Source organism: Primulina huaijiensis, chromosome 9 (genome assembly GCF_012295235.1).
Source record: "Primulina huaijiensis isolate GDHJ02 chromosome 9, ASM1229523v2, whole genome shotgun sequence".
NCBI classification, from domain to species: domain Eukaryota; kingdom Viridiplantae; phylum Streptophyta; class Magnoliopsida; order Lamiales; family Gesneriaceae; genus Primulina; species Primulina huaijiensis.
This window is the reverse complement of record NC_133314.1, coordinates 12,990,342-13,011,793: the sequence shown is the minus strand read 5'-3', so window position 1 is coordinate 13,011,793 and position 21,452 is coordinate 12,990,342. Positions and strand designations below refer to the sequence as shown.

Here is a 21,452-nt window from a genome sequence, read left to right as displayed (position 1 = left end):
AAATTCTACCTGAAAGGTTGGAACATCAAGCTGAACCCAATAATTACAAGAACTAAACTTATAGACATGCGAGGGTCAAAGTTCTTCTAACCTAAATTCCCGAAAATAACGCTGATTAGAGCATGCAATCCTATCACCAATTCTAAGTTCAAGATCTCAACCCATAACATTAAATTCCAAATACAAACTTAAAGCTTTAAGATACATCTCATGAGCATTGTCTCGCGGTTCGTCTCTGCTGCATGGAGGGCAAAAACTCTGCCTTGGGTAGGAAGACTCCCCTGAGGGCACTCCTTCAATAAGTGGTCAGGACTACCACACTTGTAGCACTTCCCCAAACCATATCTACAAACTCCAGTATGGCGGCGTGTGCACTTGGCACAGACTGGATACTCTGGGGCCCTCGGGAGTACACATCCCTGCTGCTGCTGTCCTCTGTTCCAGGATCGACCGTGGAAAGGCTTCTTACTCTGATGCTGCTGATGAGGAGGGCGGTGCGGCGCTTGTACTAGCCGCTTGACCTGGCGATCTCCCTCAATATCATTCTGATCCTGCTCTGCAGCTAGAGCTCTGGAGACAACGACATCATAGGTAGTAGGGCCAGCCACCCTAACATCATGGCGCAAGATCGACCGTAGACCATCCAGAAAATGCCTCAACTTGGCTCCAGCATCATTTTCAATCAGGGGTACAAAATGGCATCTCCTCTCAAACTTACGGATAAACTCCGTAACAGTCATGTCTCTCTGCCTCAGGGTCATGAACTCCCTGGTCAATCTTGAACGCACCTCGTCAGTAAAATATTTAGAGTAGAATACCTCTGTAAAGCGCGTCCAACTCAGAGTAGCCAAATCTAGGGCTACAAATGCTCTTTCCCATCACAGGCGAGCGTCTCCTCCAAACAGATAGGTCGCACAACAAACCCTATCTCCATCTCCAAGCTCCATAAATTCGAAGATAACCTCAAGGAACTTAATCCACCCCTCGGCAATCATAGGATCTGTCGTCCCTGAGAACTCCTTCGGTCTCATCTTCATGAACCGCACATAGGTGGCCTCAAGCCCCGTCTGTCTGCCTCCCACAGCTCTGTTCCTCGATAACTGTGCGAAGAACTAAGTCATCCCATCTAGCATCTGGGCGTTCATGTCCGGTGGAGGGGCTGGTGGTAAATCTCTCTCCTGCCTATGATCCTCACCGTCCTCATGACGATGCTCATCATCTCTCATACGATCAGGATTGCGTCTAGGAGGCATGCTGTTCCATACATACAACCCATACGTAACCAACATGCATAATCCTATTATTTCTTTAAATTTTATTAAATATTGCATAATCATAATCTGGACATAAAACATTTCATGAAAACATGCTGTTAAAATATTTCATGCTTTAAACAAAGTGCATAAACGTGAAACTTACAGACCGAAGATGTGACTTCATGAGCTTCTCGAGGTCAGTAGTAGTACAACCATTTCAAGAACATAGGCTCTTATACCAACTGTAGAGGCCCGTATCTCGTATTCGTAATTTTTGCAGAATTATTTAAAATTTTTCTCTTTAAAAAAATAGCATGCATCCTTCATAAAATAAACTGATAAATAAGTTTAACTTTAAAAATAACAGCTGAAGTAATTATTTTGTTTCAAAACAAAAACTAAAAAATAAATATCCAACATATAAAAAGATGAGTTTGAACATGAAAATGCGAATAAACTGAAACATGAGGTCCTCGGGTTCCTACTACTGCCGACCCAAGCTAGCTCACTGGTCCCCGCCCTCAGTCCCGACCTCATCAGTACCTACAACAATCAAGTCTAGTGAGTCTAAAGACTCAACATGCATATATCGTGAATAACAAGTAAATATATATCATAAAATCGCATGCAACGTAAAAATATCGTATCGTAAAGCGTAAGGTGAAAATCGTGTCATGAGTAATTATAAATACGTGCATATCTGAAAATCGTACGTAAAAGATTTGCTCGATAGAGCCCTGTCATATAATATCATATCGTAATTTTTCTGGTAGAGATAATGTTTCAACGCAAGTGGCCTATAACATAACATGCACGTCTGATCAGACTAAACCACAGTATACTGGGCGGTAGAGATCATCACAGCCCTTGGACTGGATATCCGTACCCATACATAATCGTAAACCGATTGTAAGTCACCGGGTGAAGCAATCTCATAAGCGTAAGGTGGCCACAAGACATATCGCATATATCTCAAAAACAAACATTTTATATTTTATGCACGTAATATAATTATAACCATGTTTTACCGAATATGTTGGATAGTTCCCAGGCTTGCTGCAACCTAATTCTAACATGAGAAACATGCAAATAATCTCAACTTGACAGAAACTTAATATCCGAACCAAAAACGAGACAAACACGACCAACAAACTAATTTTCCAACTATGACTCCGTACCAACCCGAACCAACATCGAACCATCGTTTAGTCATGATTAAAATACTCCTAACATGAAGAAATAATGCTCCTAAGAATTGTAATTCACGAAATTTAGTGAATGGAGGCAAAAATCTTGAAACGCTCTTTCGAGAGTCACTTTGGCACATTGCACCGTAAATTCTCGTACGACCTCTAAACTTGAGCAAATCACAAACGGCCAAAAACATGACCTTTCTAACTCATTGAGGTACTGTCTAGTCTAAGGCCATAGGCTAAAATCCAACCAAGAACTCGAACAAGACCCCTGCACCGAAACCTTGCTGTTGTCAATAAACGTGACAGCAGCTGCGCTTGCTTTGCTTCGTTTACGAGACCAATGGCCATTAGGGCTTCAACCACCAACCAGAGTCTCTTACCAACATCCTAAGGTGTGGCTTGAACTACGGCTAAGGGAACTAGGCCAACCACAATCCAAGCAAACACCTAGGACAACACAAAGCTTCGACCGAGAGCATCAAAATTCTGTGTTGTGCGATTGTTTGAATTATCTTGTTGTCTTGCATCGTTCCAGTGGCCATATGATCGACCATGGCTCGATATAGACTTGAGGAAGTGTTGTATGAACCATGGATAAGGGCTAAAAGCCAACCACAATCCACTCCAACACCAAGAAGCCGAAGCTTCACTCCCACACCAGAAACGAAACCGAGGGACATGTGCGTGTTTTGTTTAAAAAAATCAATGGAACCATGAACCAAGCCTTGAAGGGCCATCTTGGTCACGTCCTAGACATACTAAGGAAGGGTTCAAACCATGGTTACAGGCCTTAGACCAACTATGATCCGAACACTCTCCTTAGACCACCAACAACCAAAACCGAGGGCCAAATTTGCACTATGGGAGAAAGTTGCTGTAAATTTCTTAATCCTGAGTGCATGGCCTTGAACCAATGGATCAACATGACTCCAACACACCCTAGTACATGCCTAGATGCAGCATTGAGTGCTTGGAACCGATCCAACCCCTGAAATCACAAAAACAATCAAAACCGTGAGGCACAAGTGAAAGCCGAAAAAATACTGCACAGATTTTTGAAAAGTTGCTGTCATATTTTCGAATATGCTTCATGTTTCATGAACAAAATGTGGTTTAAAAACATGTATAGGACTTTATTGAAGATAAAAGAATAACATCTACATGCCTGAAATTTGTTTAAGAAAGAAAACAAACTATACGACGAACACGGCCTGACGGAGACGGAGTTCCTTTTCTTTCTTGTTTTCTTGCTGCTAATTCACGATTCTTGCTGCTGGTTTATGCTGAGATTTTCGGATGAGAGGGTGGAGAGAATGCTAAGGAATGGGGGTGAAGTCTACTAGAGGTGATAAATGAGTCAAGGAGTGCATTAAGGTAAGATCTACAAGTGAGGGATTTGAATGACACAAGAATTGCTTCCTTCCTTCTTGCTGCTCAAAAATTGTGGGATTGGTAGCCTAGATTAGTGGTTTGATTAGGTGCAAAAGTGCTTAATTATTAATCATTGATGATTTAAATTGAAGGAATTAATCATACGAAGAAAGGATTAAGGAATGATATCAAAATGGAGAGTTGCCAAAACATGCAAGGAATGATTCTAGGGGGGGGGGCGAAATTTGCTAAATAAATGGAGGTAAAATATTGCTTAATTATTGAATTTTTAACTCCTTAAAGTTTTAAACACTACTTATGTATTTTAGTGAAATAATAAATTAATTTAGGATAGCAATTTTCTTGCATGCATGGCTAATTCTTAAAATAAATTACTAACATGTTTGGGTATGATTTCTTTAATAAAATAGGCCTAGATTAATTTATCCCAATTGGTTACATATTTTAATTTGGGCTTTTAATTAATTATTGGACATAAAAGAACTTATTTACTAACTTAACTTCAATTAATTAAATAATTCCTTAAACATTCTTTTACATTAAAATAAATTATTCTTTGGCTTAAATTAAATTTAGGAATATTTTCTTATTAATAAATTTTATCTCAATACTCTAACTCCAGTCCGGCCTCGCGTATTTAACCGAAAAGATAAAAACTAAACTTCTGCGTAAAATAAATTATTATAACTTAACAAAGTTTTAAAATAAATTAAGCCCTCATGCATGTATAAAAATCATTTTTAATTTAAATAATAGTAATTATGCATGGCTTACACGTAATATGATTTTCGGGTTCTACAGAATTTTTGCATGAAAAGTAAGTGCATCATGAACAATTTCGTTTTTATAGTACATGTGAATTTTTGAGGCATAAAATTGTTGCTAAATTATGTTTAACATGATCATAAGGGGCTGCCATGATTAGGATAGGGTTAAGGTTGGTTTCTACATGTGTTAAAGAGTCTTAAAGCACACCAGATATGCTGCACATGTACCATAGAAAAGCTGGAACCGAAATTTGTGTTTGATGATCAAAGGGCTCGATTTTAGGGCATGTTGCTTGTCTTGGGTCACGGCTAGGACCAGGGCTGGGCTAAGGTCATGGGTGAGTCAAGGGAAGAGTCCTAGCCATGCTAAGACTCGAGACAAGAGGCTCAGGTTCAGCTTTAGTGCAGGGTTGGTTGGCTCGGCAAGGAGCTTTGGACTAGGCTAGGTTAGGTCCTTAGGGTCCTCAGAAGGTGCACAAGGGGCTGGTGCAAGGTCTGGGGCGGTTGGCTAGGTCCTAACAACAGAAAAGTAGAGTCCTACCATACAAGGGATTATTGGCCAAGCTGCATGCATCTGGTGCAGTGCTTCGTGCACGAGATCAAGGGACTGAGTTGGTCTGGGCTTGGTCCAGGGAAGGTTAAGGTCATTAGGGGTCAAGTGGTTAAGGGCTGGAAGGGTCCTAGACTAGGAGGAGTCTTATTGCTCAAGGGTAACACACGCACAACACATGCAGGTTTTTGGGTCAAGTTCCAGGAGCTTTTTGGGCAGGCCAAGGCTGGTTCTTTAGGCTGGGCTTGGTCCGGAGGGTGCCTAGGTGGGTTGGCTTGGGTTTGCCTCAAGGTGGCTCGGGCATGGCTCGAGTAAAATAGGAGATGGTTCAGTGTGTTCGATAAGGTGTCAAAAACAAAAATTAAAGAAGAAAAATTGAATCCATGGGTCCACGGGTGTGGCTCATGACTTGAAAGGATAGAATAAATAATAAAAATGCTATGTCTAAAATTTGGGATCAAAATAACGAGTTTTGGATTTATCCGGGATTTAAGCGCCGCACGAAACGCTAATTAACGAATTAATTGAAACGCCTAGTTTTAAGCTTTATAAAATTATGGAAAATTATATTTATGCTCAAATAATTATTAAAAGTCTAAGTTTTCAATTTGGAGATTTATATTAAGATTTGGTTTATTCGTGATTAAAACACATTAATACGCCATATTTAAAGATTAAATTAGAAGACCTTGATTCATGCTAAATAAAAATTTGATAAAATTCATGTAAGTTTAAATAATTATTTGGGATATATTAGAGTCAACGGAAATAAGAAAAAATCAAAAACGTGAAATTTTACGCCCAGGGGTAAAACGGTCATTTTACACCTAGAAATTAGTAAACGTCATGGCAGTGCCCTGAATGCTGTTTTATGTGCTAATATGATTATTTTCAATGGTTAGGGATATTTATGAATTTTTATATGTTAATATGTCAATTTTAAATGTATATGGATTTTTAAGATGTTAATATGTTTAATGTTTTATGATTTAATATGATTAAAATATTTATTTTAAATGGTTATGATTTAATGTGTTAAAATGTTGATTTTTAAACGTTTATGGCTTTTTATGATTTTTTATATGTTAAAAAGTTTATTTTAAATTTTTACGGATTTTAATATGTTAAAATGTTTATTTTAAAATGTTTATGAATGTTTATGATTTTAATATGTTAAATTATGATTTTTAAATGTTTATGAATGTTTATGATTTTAATATGTTGCATGCTTGGTTTAAAAGAAAAATGATATTATATGCATGTTTTTATTAAGTGATGGAAATACGAAATGTTGAAGGATGTGAAGAGATTGTGACTAAATATGTTGGAGATATCGTGAGGGTTATGGTCTCAGTGATAGCCCGACGATCGTGTTTTCATTGATACGAATACGAATATGTTAATACGTTGGTCAAGGCCCAGTTGACGGGTGAGAGTGTCGCTGGTGTCCCCGCCGTCCAGTACTGTTGTTTTCTCTAGATGGATCCATCGTCCAATACGATTAAGAATACGAGTCACAATCACGATCTGAATTCAACAAACATGAATATGGATATGAATATGAATATGGATACGAATATGAATATGGATACGAATATGGATATGAAAATGAATATATTTATATTGATATGAAAAGTTTATGAAAATGTTTATGTTTAAAGTTGATGCATCATTATGAAAATGTTTATTATTTAAATTTTATGCATCATGAAAAGTTTATGAAAATGTTATGTTTAAAGTTTATGCATCTTCATGAAAACGATAGTTTAAGTACAAGTATTTTTCACTATTGTATGGGATCTGTATATGTAGTACTTGTTATCAAGAATATAATGTGTTTAGTCTTTAGACTCACTAGGTGTAATTGATGCAGGTGATTATGAAAATAATGTTTATGAAGGTCTTGATGGTTGACTTTGCTGGACTGAAGGTGCACATAACTCGATGAGCGACGCTAGTTTCCGCACTACTTTATGATTTATGATTTTAAGTCATGTTAAAGCTATATTTTTACGACGATTGATTTATGAGTGGTTTTTGAGAGGTTCTAGTATGGACTATACTTTTCAAATGTTATTTTTAGGTTTAGTAAAATGTTGGAAGATTTTATGCTTTAAACTATTTTCTTTGGTTTTCAAATTATAGTTGGTTGATTTATTTTAAAATGACGTCAAAAATATTTTATGGTTCGGCCAAAGGCTAAGTGAGGTTTGAGAAAAAAAAATTCTAGTACTTTTTAAGAAAACGATTAAGCAGACGTTTCATTAACAATTACTTGAAAACAATAAGCCTCGTATCGAAAAGCCAAATAAACCAGTATTTTTCATAAATAAAATATTGTCTTTACAATGAAAACAGAATAAAAGTTACATCAGAGTTCTACGGAAGCTAAACAAAAGAAAAGGTAAAAATCTTGATTCTTGATCTTGTCGTTCGATCACTATCCCCAGAAAGTTTCTTGTTCCTCCTAATTCAGTTGTTCTTCATTCTTATCTGAAATTCGTAAGGGGTGAGTGTTTTGGAAAAACACTCAGCAAGTGGGGGTCGATCGATTTCAAAAGATACATATAGAACTTAATCTTTAAATTATTTTTTTTAACACACTTTCAAAACTTATTACTTATCATAACGGAACCGAATCAAATTCGAATTATGAGACAAAGTTTATCAGACGATTTAGAGCTAATCAGAAACAATTCAGCAAAAACACAACAATGTTACTAATCTCATTTCTATGGTCAAATTGTCCCCAATATGTTAGTCCTCTAAGGGGTGAGGCCAGAACACAGTTTTATACCCACTGATGGGGGCCAGAACACGGTTTTATACCCCCCGATGGGGGCCTGACAGAATTACAATTATCGTTCCATTTCATATTGATTTGTAACAGTGTATTACAGAATTCAGATTTATCAAACAGAACTTATCAGAAGTTGAAAGGATTACAGCGGAATCAAAAGATGTCTAATTCAGAAAGAACATAACATTCATCGATCGGAATTTCAAATCATATAAACACTGATTTTCGAAAAGAAGGACACACATACGAGCATGTCATGTTATTTTTATGCAAAGTTTTAAATACAAGAAAATTACGTAACAAAAACCCACTTACAGAATTTGAATACAGGGTCCGAAAATTTGTTTGATTCTCGAACGAAGTTTCTCCCGAAAATTGGACAGCATTCAACGTATTACTTGAGCAAATTATGTCATCAATTCAGTAGCACTTCGACTTATTTGCTGAGCACACGAACTGCACGAAGCTTTCTCTTTTTTCTTTCCTTGCCTTGGCCGAATTTTGAGTGCTTTTGTGGGAGCTTTTTGGTGTGATTTCTTCAAAATATTGAGTGGTATTTATAGGTGGAACTTGGTCCCTTAATCTTCCATTTGGTCGAACTTGAAGCCCAAGAATGGATATAATTGTGGTCAAATTTTCGTCTAATTCAAGGGTCATCTTGGTTAGCTCATGAGTTATTTCTTGCATATTAAATGTTTCTTAGTCTTTTAGCTCATTTCCTTGGTTAACTCAATGGTCATCTCTTGCACATTAAGTTTGTCCAAACCTTTAGCTTTTGTAATATCCCAACCTTTTATCATGATATTGTTTATAATGTTATTATTTGGATTGGGTGTTTAAGGATTATAGTTTATTATGGTAATGGACATTTTATATGGTTTGATGGTTGTGATATTGTGCAATGGTATTGGTGATTGAGTTTGTGGGAGATGGTTATTGATTATGATTATGTTTACTTGAATGGTAACAAGTATGATTATTGTTTATGGTGACATGTGTCATAGTTGTTTATGGTTATGGAAATGGATGGGTTTTTGTTGTGATGTTTTGGATGGTTGGAGAATGTATTGGGATGTTTATTGAATTTGTATTGCATGGCATTGATAAAGGATGGATTTTAGGTGATGTTTGTGGTATTTTTTTTTGGTGCAGGGGTCAGCGCCGCAACGCCGGAGGGCAGCGCCGTAGCGCGGGCGCCGCGGCGCCATCCCCTAGGTGGGCGAGAATTGTTATTTTGAAACACGTTTTGGAAGTATTGAAGGTTTATAAACTCATTTCTAGATGTTTCTCCTCACTTTTCTTCTTTTCCCTTACATTCCATCGGTTCTAGCTTATTTTTCCTCAAGGTTTTCTCTCCATTTCTTCTCTTCAAGTTCAAGGGTTCTAGTGGAATTATTATTGTCTCCTACCTAAGATTTCAAGCTTCAAGGTAAGACTTCTTTCTTTTAGGAGTTGGAAGGGTTTGAAGTATTGAAAGTTTAGTTTGGGTTTGGTTAATTCATTGGATGTATGGTGATGATTAATGGTTAAATTCATGTATTATCTTGTAGGAACTTCTTCAAAGTTATCATAGCAACTAATTGCTTGTTGGGTTGTACATAGAAACTTCCTCTTGTGCAGACATGATAAATATATGTATACATATTTATTGATGATTAGTTCCTTCCATTGGCATATACTTGATATATATTGTTATATATTCATTGTTCAAGGATTTTCATTGAATTCATTGACCAAGGAGCTAATGAATCTTTGTGCCTACCAATTGTTTGTTTTATTGCTTCAATGAGCTTTCCTATGATTTAAGCTAAGGAATAATAGTAATTTCATGCATGTCATTGGCCAATTTCATGATTATGGATATCTCTCACAGTTATGATATTTATATCATAGAGATATTACTCACAGGTCACAGGTCACAGAACTATCAATTCATTTTCTTTAATTCATGTTACGAGATATCATCTATAGTGCCTTGATATTTATGTTTCATTGAAGATGGTATCATTCAATTTTCATTGCTATAGCCATGTTTCAAGCCAAGCCTATGTATATCTATTTGTTACTTACAGCTTTCTACTTACTGAGTTTTATCTCATTCCAGTTAATATCATGTGATGCAGGTGACAAGAAAGAATGAACAAGATTGTCCAAGGCAGAAGAAGTCATATGACTATAGAAGGGGAAAACTTTTGGTCATGTCACTCTTATTTTTTGTGTAGTGAACATGGGAAAAATTTAAAGGGACATGTATTTTGGTAAATGGAACTTTGGAAACTTTTTGTTGGTTTTTGGTTAATTATGGTGATGATATTTTTGAAATTGTTATGTTAAAAATTTGAAAATATTTGTTGTAAAGGGTATTTAGTTTCTCCCCTTTTTATTCAAATGCTTCCGCGTATGCTATTTAATCTTTAAATTTGAATGCCATGGGAGTGGGGTGTTTCAGCTCCTTCCTTGATTAACTCAATGGTCATATCTTGCACAATAAGTTTGTCCAAACTTTTAGCTCCTTTAACTCCTTCCTCGGTTTACTCAATGGTCATCTCTTGCACAATAAGTTTGTCCAAACCTTTAGCTCCTTCCTTGGTTTAACTCAATGGTCATCTCTTCCATAATAAGCTTGTCCAAACCTTTAGCTCATGGACTGTAACGTACTGTACTTTTAACTACTTTAAAATTTACGAAAAAATAAAAATTTTCTTAATTAAATAGAAGCCTTCAATTTGCGATAACAATAAACTGATCATTCAAAATATTTGCAATGAAAATATCATAAATAAACTTTGCTAAAAACACTTGTTTAAATAAAGTAAACAATAACGTAAAATCAGAGTAGTTGAAACATTGCATAATTTCTTAAAAACATGGGCGGTCCTCAGGTTTAGCCTCCTGCTCAGTCCAAGACGGCTCATTTGTGGCGCCCCAAACCTCGCTATGTAATCATACAACATGTGACGTCATATGCATAAAAATTTTCTTTTCAACGACGTAATAATATAATGCATATACGAAAAAATAGTGCAATCACCACACTATCTACGTCATTGTAGCAGAAACAGTATAATAAATACACACATACAACTCAAATAAATCAATAAGTTATAATGTATCTATCTACTATTATCTGCAGGACTTTTTGACTAGACACACCTAGTCCTTCACCGCTATCATGTCTCACAACATAGTCCTGTAACCTATCCAACAGAAACAGCCACCAAAAGATGAGTATACACAATAATCATCATCGCAATACATAACAGTTATATTAACAACAACATAAGATATAACTTAAATGATAACACAAATACCCTCTTTGCCGTTTCTGGACAATCAGCCACCAACAACCTCAACAACATCACACTGCAACAATAACATCCACGATACGTCGCACCCCAACTCCGGCGACAGCAATATCTTCGAACGAATAACAACATCAACGATACGTCGTACCCCAACTCCGACGACAGCAATATCGTTGAACGAACAACAACATCAACGATACGTCGCACCTCAACTCCCGCGACAGCAATATCATTGAACGAACAACATCAACGTGACGTCTCCCAACAACGACAACCAACAACATCAACAATAATAAACAACAACAGATATAATATCAAATCACCCAATTCCAGTGATTTATCAACGTTCAACGCAATAATATTCATCAATACTAAACAATGACAACATATGCTCGTACGTCAACACGAACCTGATAATCGAGTATACATAAAATCTGGCTATTTCTTTGATCCCGAGGCTTGTGATGTATCTAAATAATTCAACAACAATTATCAGACCATTGTCACCGTATCAACACAATCATAACATCCACAATATATCACATCAAATAGCCCAACAACAATTAATTCAACAAAATATAAAAGTCGATTATAAATTCTTATCGTTCAACAATCTAATATTATGATGTATTTAATTCACAATACTACCATCAAATACATCCTAATTAATTAGCTTCAAATAATAGGCTATTTTACAACATCCGTCAAATTACGAAAACTGTATATCAACATGTAGCCTATACTTCGTAGATTTCGAATATACAATAAGAATTAATAACAACTGACAAACAACTCTCCAATCTCAATCCAACGATTAAAACTCCCTAGTTATAATAAATTGAGAATAATTCAAAATAACACCACAATAATCTTTTCCACTTCGGTAAAATCATACACTAATCAACAATATTCAATTTCTATATGATTTAACAATTAATCAGATTTATTTTAGAAATCAACGAATTTCAAACATCATCAAAAATATAAAATCTATACATCAAATCGAAGACTTCGTGTCAACGATTCCAGAACTGAAGTCGGTTCGTTGATTGGATAAACCGATAAATCGCAAGATCGAAAAGAAAAATAAAAACCCTATTATCTCCCTTCTCTAGCTCCTCTCTCCTATGTCTTCTGTCGAAAGAATGAAACTAACATTCATGTGAGTTCAACTTTATCCTTTTTTTAAAAAATATTATGGAATACAAATTGAATCTGATACGTGGCATTGTTTTACCAAATGTTCCCTTCTTTATAGATCATTTTAGAGTCTATTTTAGGAATAGTCCATTTATTTAATAAATCTAAATTTTCAGGTAAATCATATTCTTCATTTAAACTGTTTTTAACAGTTTCTTTCATACTGAAAATATTCATTTGAATAAACAATGTTAAATCATCAACCAAAACTATTTCCATGGCTCTGAAACATTTGGTAAAACAATGTCACGTATCAGATTCAATATGTATTCCAAGCCTCAGATGGTAATAATATAATATAATATAATATAATATAATATATAATATTTAACATTTTAACACCGTTATATCTTTTTGGACTTGTCAAACGATCAAATTTTTCAAATTCAAAACATAGAACTTCTAAATCTTTCAGTTTCTACGTTATATCCAATTTTCAAATCATTTGGACTTCATATGACCAACATATGTCATATTTCATTCTTTAAAAATCGTTAATTATTTAGTAATATCATATTACTAAATCAACAACTTGTGATATTCACTTCAGGCATTACATTACTACCCCCCTTAAATGAATTTCGACCCCGAAATTACTCAACAACAGTAATAACGTGCATAAATAAAGATACCTCATACCATCAGAATAAGTAGGGGTAGAGCTCCCTCATATGCCGCTCTGTCTCCCAAGTGGCCTCTTTGAAACCTCTATGCTCCCATTGAACCTTCACCATCGGTATAAGCTTACAACGAAGCTTCCGTTCAGATCGATCAAAATTAAAAAATGGTCTCTCAACATAAGACACATCAGGATCTAACTGAACCTCAGAAATATCTAACACATGTGAAAGATTCGGCCCATACTTCCGCAACATAAACACATGAAATACATCATGAATACCAGATAAAGATGGAGGTAGAGCCAATCGATAAGTCAAAGTGCCTTTCCGCTGCAATATCTCATACGGGCCAACATACCTCGGTGTCAACTTTCCTTTCATACCAAATCGCACTGTGTCACGAAAAGGAGAAACTTTCAAAAATACTCGATCGCCCTGCTGAAACTCTAATGGTCTTCGTCTTTTATTTGCATAGGCGGCCTGTCTATCTTGAGCTACTTTCAATCGCTGCTGTATCAACTTTAATTTATGTTCCATCTCATGAATCATCTCAGGACCTGTGACTACAGCTCGATCAACATCATCCCAGTATAACGGAGATCTACAACGTCTCCCATACAATGCCTCAAAGGGAGCAATCTGAATACTACTCTGATAACTATTGTTATACGCAAACTCCATCAATCGAATAGATGAATGCAAAAAAGATTTAAAATCTAGAACATAAGCACGCAACATATCCTCCAGCGTCTGAATAGTACGCTCAGTCTGACCGTCTGTATTAGGATGATAAGCTGTACTCAATCTCAACTCTGTCCCCATCGCAGTCTGCAATCCTTCCCAAAAATGAGAAGTAAATCGAGGATCTATATCAGAAATAATAGACACTGGAATCCCATGCAACCGTACGATCTCTCGTATATACAACTGTGCCATCGTCAAATATGTACTATTCGTGCTATAGGGTATAAAATGTGCAACTTTCGTCAATCGATCAACAATCACCCAAATAGCATCAATATTTCCAGTGCTTCTTGGCAAATGAGTTACAAAATCCATCGATATGTGCTCCCATTTCCAAGTCGGTACTTCTAAACTCCTCAATTCACCTCCTGGCCTTCTCCTTGCAGCTTTGATCTGTTGACAATTGAGACATCGACACACAAAATCAATCACATCACGTTTCATTCCCTTCCACCAAAACTGAGCACGTAGATCCTTATACATCTTCTTGCTACCAGGGTGGATATAATATTGACTACAATGTGCAAGCCGCAACATGCCCTGGCGCAACTCAGATGTATCAAGAACTACCCATCTATCATTCATCCTCAAACTGCCATCATCAGCCACTCTAAAATGAGTATCTTGTTTTCGAGAAACCACCTCCTTCCATCGCTGAACTCTCTCATTTGTCATCTGTGCCTCACGAATACAACCATATACATCAGGTTCAGCTAATAAGGTAGATACCTGGATAGGAGTCGTCGAGATATCAAAATCATATCCCAAGGAACAACAAGACATCATCATAACTGATAAACGACTCACATCCTCTGCAGTACAGCTCACTTTACGACTCAAGGCATCAGCGGTAAGATTGGCGAGACCAGGATGATACTCAATCTCACAGTCATAATCTTTCAACAAATCTAACCACTGTCTCTGTCTCATATTCAACTATGTCTGTGTAAATAAAAATCTCAAACTCTTATGATCCGTATAAATCGTAAACGAGGTACCATATAAATAGTGTCGTCATATCTTCAAGGCAAAGATAATGGCTGCCAACTCCAAATCATGTACAGGGTACCTTGTTTTGTATGGTTTCAGCTGTCTCGAGTCATATGCCACAACATGTTGATCCTGCATCAAAACACATTCCAAACCATGTAATGATGCATCAGTATAAACAACAAACCTCTCATTTTCTGTTGGGATTGATAACACCGGTGCAGTCGTTAGTCGGTGCTTCAACTCCTGAAAACTCCTCTCACATGCTACAGACCACTGAAATCGCACACCTTTCTGAGTCAATTGTGTCAAAGGTCTAGAAATCTTGGAAAATCCCTCGATAAATCGACGATAATAACTTGCTAAACTAGAGAAACTACGGATCTTTGGTACAGATGTTGGTGCATACCACTGTAACACGGCTTCGATCTTCGTTGGATCAATAGAAATCCCATCTCTCGATATAACATGACCCAAGAAGACCACTTGATCCAACCAAAACTCACACTTACTGAGTTTGGCATACAACTGTCTATCTCGCAGCACCTGTAACACTGAACGCAAATTCCCAACATGCTCAGTCACCCTCACCCCTGGAATATATCAATAAATCATCAATAAACACAATAACAAACCGATCGAGATAAGGCTGAAATACCCTATTCATTAAACTCATGAACATAGTTGGAGCATTCGTCAATCCAAACGGCATAACTAAAAACTCATAATTCCCATATCTGGTCTTGAATGCTGTCTTCTGGATATCCTCCTCTCTAACTCGTATCTGATGATATACTGACCTCAAATCAATCTTCGAATATACTGATGTTCTGTGCAATTGATCAAACAAATCATCAATACGAGGGAGGACATATTTATTCTTAATCGTTACCTTATTCAGCTGTCGATAGTCGATACAAAGTCGCATCGTTCCATCTTTCTTTCTCACAAATAGGACTGGTGCACCTCAAGGCGATACAGTAGGGCGAATGTATCCCTTGTCCAGCAAGTCCTGTAACTAGGCTTTCAACTCTCTCAACTCTGCCGGTGCCATTTTATAAGGACCACGAGAAATAAAGGAAGTACCTGGCATCAACTCAATCCCAAACTCCACCTCACGAGCTGGTGGGAAGCCTGGAATCTCATCAGGAAATACATCGGCAAACTCAGCAACTACAGGTATCTCCTCTATTCCCGCCTCCTTCTTCTTCTCTATCACATCTACCACATAAATAAGATAACCCTCATGTCCATGCTCCAATAACCGAGACATCCAGATAGGAGACACCAACGGAACACAGGGACGAGAACCCTTCCCATAAAATGTCCAACGCTCTTTCTCTTCTGTATAAAAATATACTACCCGCTGATAACAATCAACAGTCGCACAATATTTTCTCAGCACATTAATTCCCACAATACAATCAAAATCAGTCATCTCCAAAAAAATCATATCAGATCTCAGCTCGTAGCCCTCATAAGAAATAATACCATATAATATCATAGATACAACTGATATATCAACTCCAGAGGGTGTCGAAACAGAAATAGGCATAGCCAATGGAGACGGGCGCATATGATGCTCAACCACAAACCTCTTCGATATAAATGTATGCGAGGCACATGTATCAACAAGAATATAAACAGGATAAGAACATAAATAACACTTACCCGCGGCTCTCGTGTCAAAGCATACACCTGTGCCTGAGGCGGACCAGCTCCCTGCCTACGTGGCTGTCCTCCAGAAGGTCGTGGTGTAAACTGCTGAGGCTGTCGTCCTCCTCTCTCTGAGGATCTACCTCTATCACCCCTGGGCTCTCGCTGTCCGTCACAACTAGGACAATGTCTGGCTATATGGCCCACACCGCGACACTTAAAACAGGTGATCTCGGTCTGTGTACACTGTCTGATCAGATGAATTCCCCCACAACGAAAACATCTCACTGCTCTGGACTCCCCTCTCTGCTCCTGAACAAACTGAGAACTGCCCCCATGACTCTCAACACGTCGTGAATCAAATCGACGCTTCCCAGATGAGGATGAAGAAGATGAACCTTTCTAATATTTAAAAGATTGTCCCTGTGTTTGCAATGACTCCATAGTCGGCTCTGATAATCGTCTCTGAGCCCCATACTCCTGCATAACAAACTCAGCCTTTTCAGCCCTCGTCACTGCATCCTCAAATGATACTAGGTTGTTTGACTGCACACGATCAAATAACTCTAACTTCAACCCTTTCAAGAAGTGCCTCATCTTAGCATGAACATTCGTAGCAACATGTGGTACATATTTCAGCAATGCAGAATACCGAGACTCATAATCAGCAATAGACATACTGCCCTGTCTCAAATCCTCGAATTCTCTCTCTTTCTTCTGTCTGGCAGCTATAGAAAAATACTTATCAAGAAAACGAGAGCGAAACACATCCCAAACAACAGTACGGCCCTGGGCTCTCAATCCGGCCTCAGTCGTCTACCACCACAATAGTACATTCCTTGAAAGATGAAATGTAGCCAATCGTACCAAGCAGACCTAGCACACGGTGCAGTCACAAATATCTGCTCTATCATCTCAATCCACTCCTCTGCTCGCTCGCTAGTCTCAGAGCTATCAAATCTTGGCGTAACATAACTGCTGAACCGTGTCAAAGTCAACTCACCAGGTAATAAAGGCTGATCAGCAGGTGTCTGTCCCATAGGAGGAGGTGGCAATGGATTCATCTGCCCAAACCCACTGTCAACCTCTTCCGTTTCCCCGTGTGGATGTACATGTTCTCTAGCTACCATCGCTGGAAATCAAATTTTTAATCATAACATTTAACAATTACAATCCAGTAATCATCACACCTTTCGCACGAAAGTACACTCAACTAAAGAACAATCAATCATATCGAGAAATCATCAATAACAAGTCAAATGCACAGACACACGCAGATAATATCGTCATCCAACTCCCTCATCACAAACCCAACTCTTAACCAACCCAGACATCTAACACATGCTCTGATACCACCCCAATGTGGCGCCCCAAACCTCGCCACGTAATCATACAACATATGACGTCATATGCATAAAAACTTTCTTTTCAACGATGTAATAATATAATGCATATACGACAAAATAGTGTAATCACCACACTATCTACGTCAGTGTAGCAGAAACAGTATAATAAATACACACATACAACTCAAATAAGACAATAAGTTAAACTGTCTCTATCTACTATTATCTACAGGACTGTTTGACTAGACACACCTAGTCATTCACCACTATCATGTCTCACGGCATAGTCATGTAACCTGTCCAACAGAAACGGCCCCCAAAGGGTGAGCATACACAACAATCATCATTGCAATACATAACAGTTATATTAACAACAACATAAGATATAACTGAACTGATAACAGAAATACCCTCTTTGCCGTTTCTGTACAATCAGCCACCAACAACCTCAACAACATCACACTGCAACAATAACATCGACGATACGTCGCACCCCAACTCCTGCGACAGCAATATCGTTAAACGAACAACAACATCAACTATAGGACGCACCCCAACTCTGGCGACAGCAATATCGTTGAACGAACAACATCAACGTGACGTCTCCCAACAACGACAGCCAACAACAGCAACAATAATAAACAACAACAGATATAATATCAAATCACTCAATTCCAATGATTTATCATCGTTCAACGCAATAGTATTCATCAATACTAAACAATAACAACATATGCTCGTACATCATCACGTACCTGATAATCGAGTATATATAAAATCTGGCTATTTCTTTGATCCCGAGGCTTGTGATGTATCTAAATAATTTAACAATAATTATCAGACCATTGTCACCGTATCAACACAATCATAACAGCCTCAATATATCACATCAAATAACCCAACAACAATTAATTCAACAAAATATGAAACTCGATTATAAATTCTTATCGTTCAACAATTTAATATTATAATGTATTTAATTCACAATACTATCATCAAATACACCCTAATTAATTAACTAAAAATATAGGCTATTTTACAACATCCGTCAAATTACGAAAACTCTATATCAAGTGTAGCCTATACTTCGTAGATTACAAATATACAATCAGAATTAATAACAACTGACAAACAACTCTCCAATCTCAATCCAATGATTAAAACTCCCTAGTTATAATAAATTGGGAGTAATTCAAAATAACACCACAATAATCTTCTCCACTTCGTTAAAATCATACACTATTCAACAATATTCAATTTCTGTGTGATTTAACAATTTATTAGATTTATTTCAGAAACCGACGAATTTCAAACATCACCAAAAATATAAAGTTTATACCTCAAATCGAAGACCTCGTGTCAACGATTCCAGAACTGAAGTCGGTTCGTCGATTGGATAAACCGATAAATCACAAGATCGAATAGAAAAATAAAAACCATGTTATCTCTCCTCTTTCTTCTCTCCCTCCTATGTCATCTGTCGAAAGAATGAAACTCACATTCACGTGAGTTTCAACTTTATCCTTTTTTTTAATATTATATCATATTATATTAATAAAATAATAATAAAATAATATAATATACTATAATATATAACATTTAACATTTTAACATCAGTATATCTCTTTGGACTAGTCAAACGATCAAATTTTTCAAAACTCAAAACATAGAACTTCTAAATCTTTCAGTTTTTACCTTATATCCAAATTTCAAATCATTTAAACTTCATATGACCAACATATGTCATATTTCATTCTTTAAAAATCATTAATTATTTAGTAATATCATATTACTAAATCAACAACTTGTGATATTCACTTCAGGCATTACATCATTGGTCCCCATCTATCGTCTTCTCAAAGTCATCCTCACCTGCATCGATCAAGTCTAGTAAGTCTAAAGACTCAACATGTATAAACTGGAAATAACAAGTAATACGTAATAAAACCACATTCTTATTTAAAATAGAACGTACATACTTGAAACTTGAACGTAATAGCATAAACATACTTGAAATTTGAACGTAGTAGCATAAACGTAGACGTGCCATCATCATAAAGTTTTTCTTAAATATACTTGCATCATACATAATAGAGAATACATAACATCATTTTGCGTAGAGACATGTTTCAAAGCAAGTGACTCATACATAAAAGTGCTTGATCAGACTAAACCACAGTAATAGGCTGGCAGGGAAAGTCCACTACCACATACATGAGATCCTCGTTCATGCTTTAACGGATGGATGGGTCCCTGGTCATACTTTACCGCTTTCCAATCCTGATCAAAACCCGATCATACTTTACCGGGGTGGAGAGGTCCTCTACCACGTTCACCGAATTCCAAACACGTTCATAATTTGGTCAAAAGACATTTAGCATACCTCAAAGACTTAAAAATATTTTCTTTTCCACGTCGAACATACTTACTTGGCGTTGAGGGATTCGTTGGATCTCGCTTCGGGCCACTGCTGCACATGCTAGCATGAGTTCAAACCTCTATCTTAAACGTGCTCATCGTACCCAACACCGAAATAATTAAATAACTTATGACTTTCTAGTCCCCTCAGGACTTGACCGAGTTTTTTGTTCACCATACTAAACCATGATCTTGAACCCCAAATCAAATCTTAAGGTGAAGTCTAAGTTATTCTCCAAAATGAAGTAAAAAGACCCCATGCCCTGGTCCGGCTCTGGGTCCCTGTAGGCTCTGTAAAGACATACCCGAAAAGAAGGAAGGGCACGGACCCCGTGTCAAGGTCCGGAGATGGGTCCGTGTAGTCTCTGCATTTTGACACTTCGAAGGAAACAAGGGCACGGACCCCAAGTCAGGGTCCGGCTACAGGTCTGTGTACCCACCGTAAACGTAAACCCACGGAAATTCCTATACTTGTGGCTTAATCTCTCTAACTCAGTCATTCTGACCGTGAACCGACACCTCGAGACCTATCCTAGGGTGCTATGGCATTGAATAAACCCATAAAATGTCCCAAAACAACGACGTCCAACCTACAACGCAATATAATTCATGAACACGAAGTTTGACACCAAATAGATTTCTACGACTTCCAACTCAACCAAGTGCCTAACGACACGAAACGAAACACCAACAATCATCCCAACATCATTCTCAATATACTTAAATGCAGCAGCGAACACTCGTCGATTTCCAACGAAGCCTGCAACAATAAAACTTCAAGAACACATCAAGAACGCATTTTCAGGAAAATGCAGTTTGAGCAGTCCCACGAAAACAATCATAACTCACTCATTTCTTATCCAAATATTTTGAATTTACTGTCAAATCGAAGGTATCAAAAAGTTTTACGTTTTATATGTTGAAAGCTTTTCCTAAAAATCGTCCGAAAAGTCACAGTATTTAAAATGACAGCAAATTCGAGTTTTCAGATCTAAAATCTTTTCAAAACCGATCCAACAATTTTTTTTGCTCAAACTTTTTACAACATACATGGATTCTTACGCGTAATAAACATAAGAACAAATACTATTACGAGACCGATGCATAAATGAAAGAATATACATGTCTTTTGATATTAAAATTTACCGAACCGATGATACCGAGGCGGGAAAGAAGTGAGGGTTGATCCGGGACGATCATGGAACAATTTTC

At 37.1% G+C, this 21,452-nt stretch overlaps 1 long non-coding RNA gene across 1 annotated transcript; it reads right to left on the bottom strand.

Annotated features, from left to right (window-relative positions):
- Positions 1-17,911: 17,911 nt before the first annotated feature.
- On the bottom strand, positions 17,912-19,279 carry LOC140985426 (uncharacterized). Its single transcript, XR_012176757.1, has 2 exons — positions 19,162-19,279; positions 17,912-18,637 (listed from the first exon to the last, which is right to left on the bottom strand). It is a non-coding gene; the product is annotated as an uncharacterized lncRNA (long non-coding RNA).
- Positions 19,280-21,452: the final 2,173 nt, after the last annotated feature.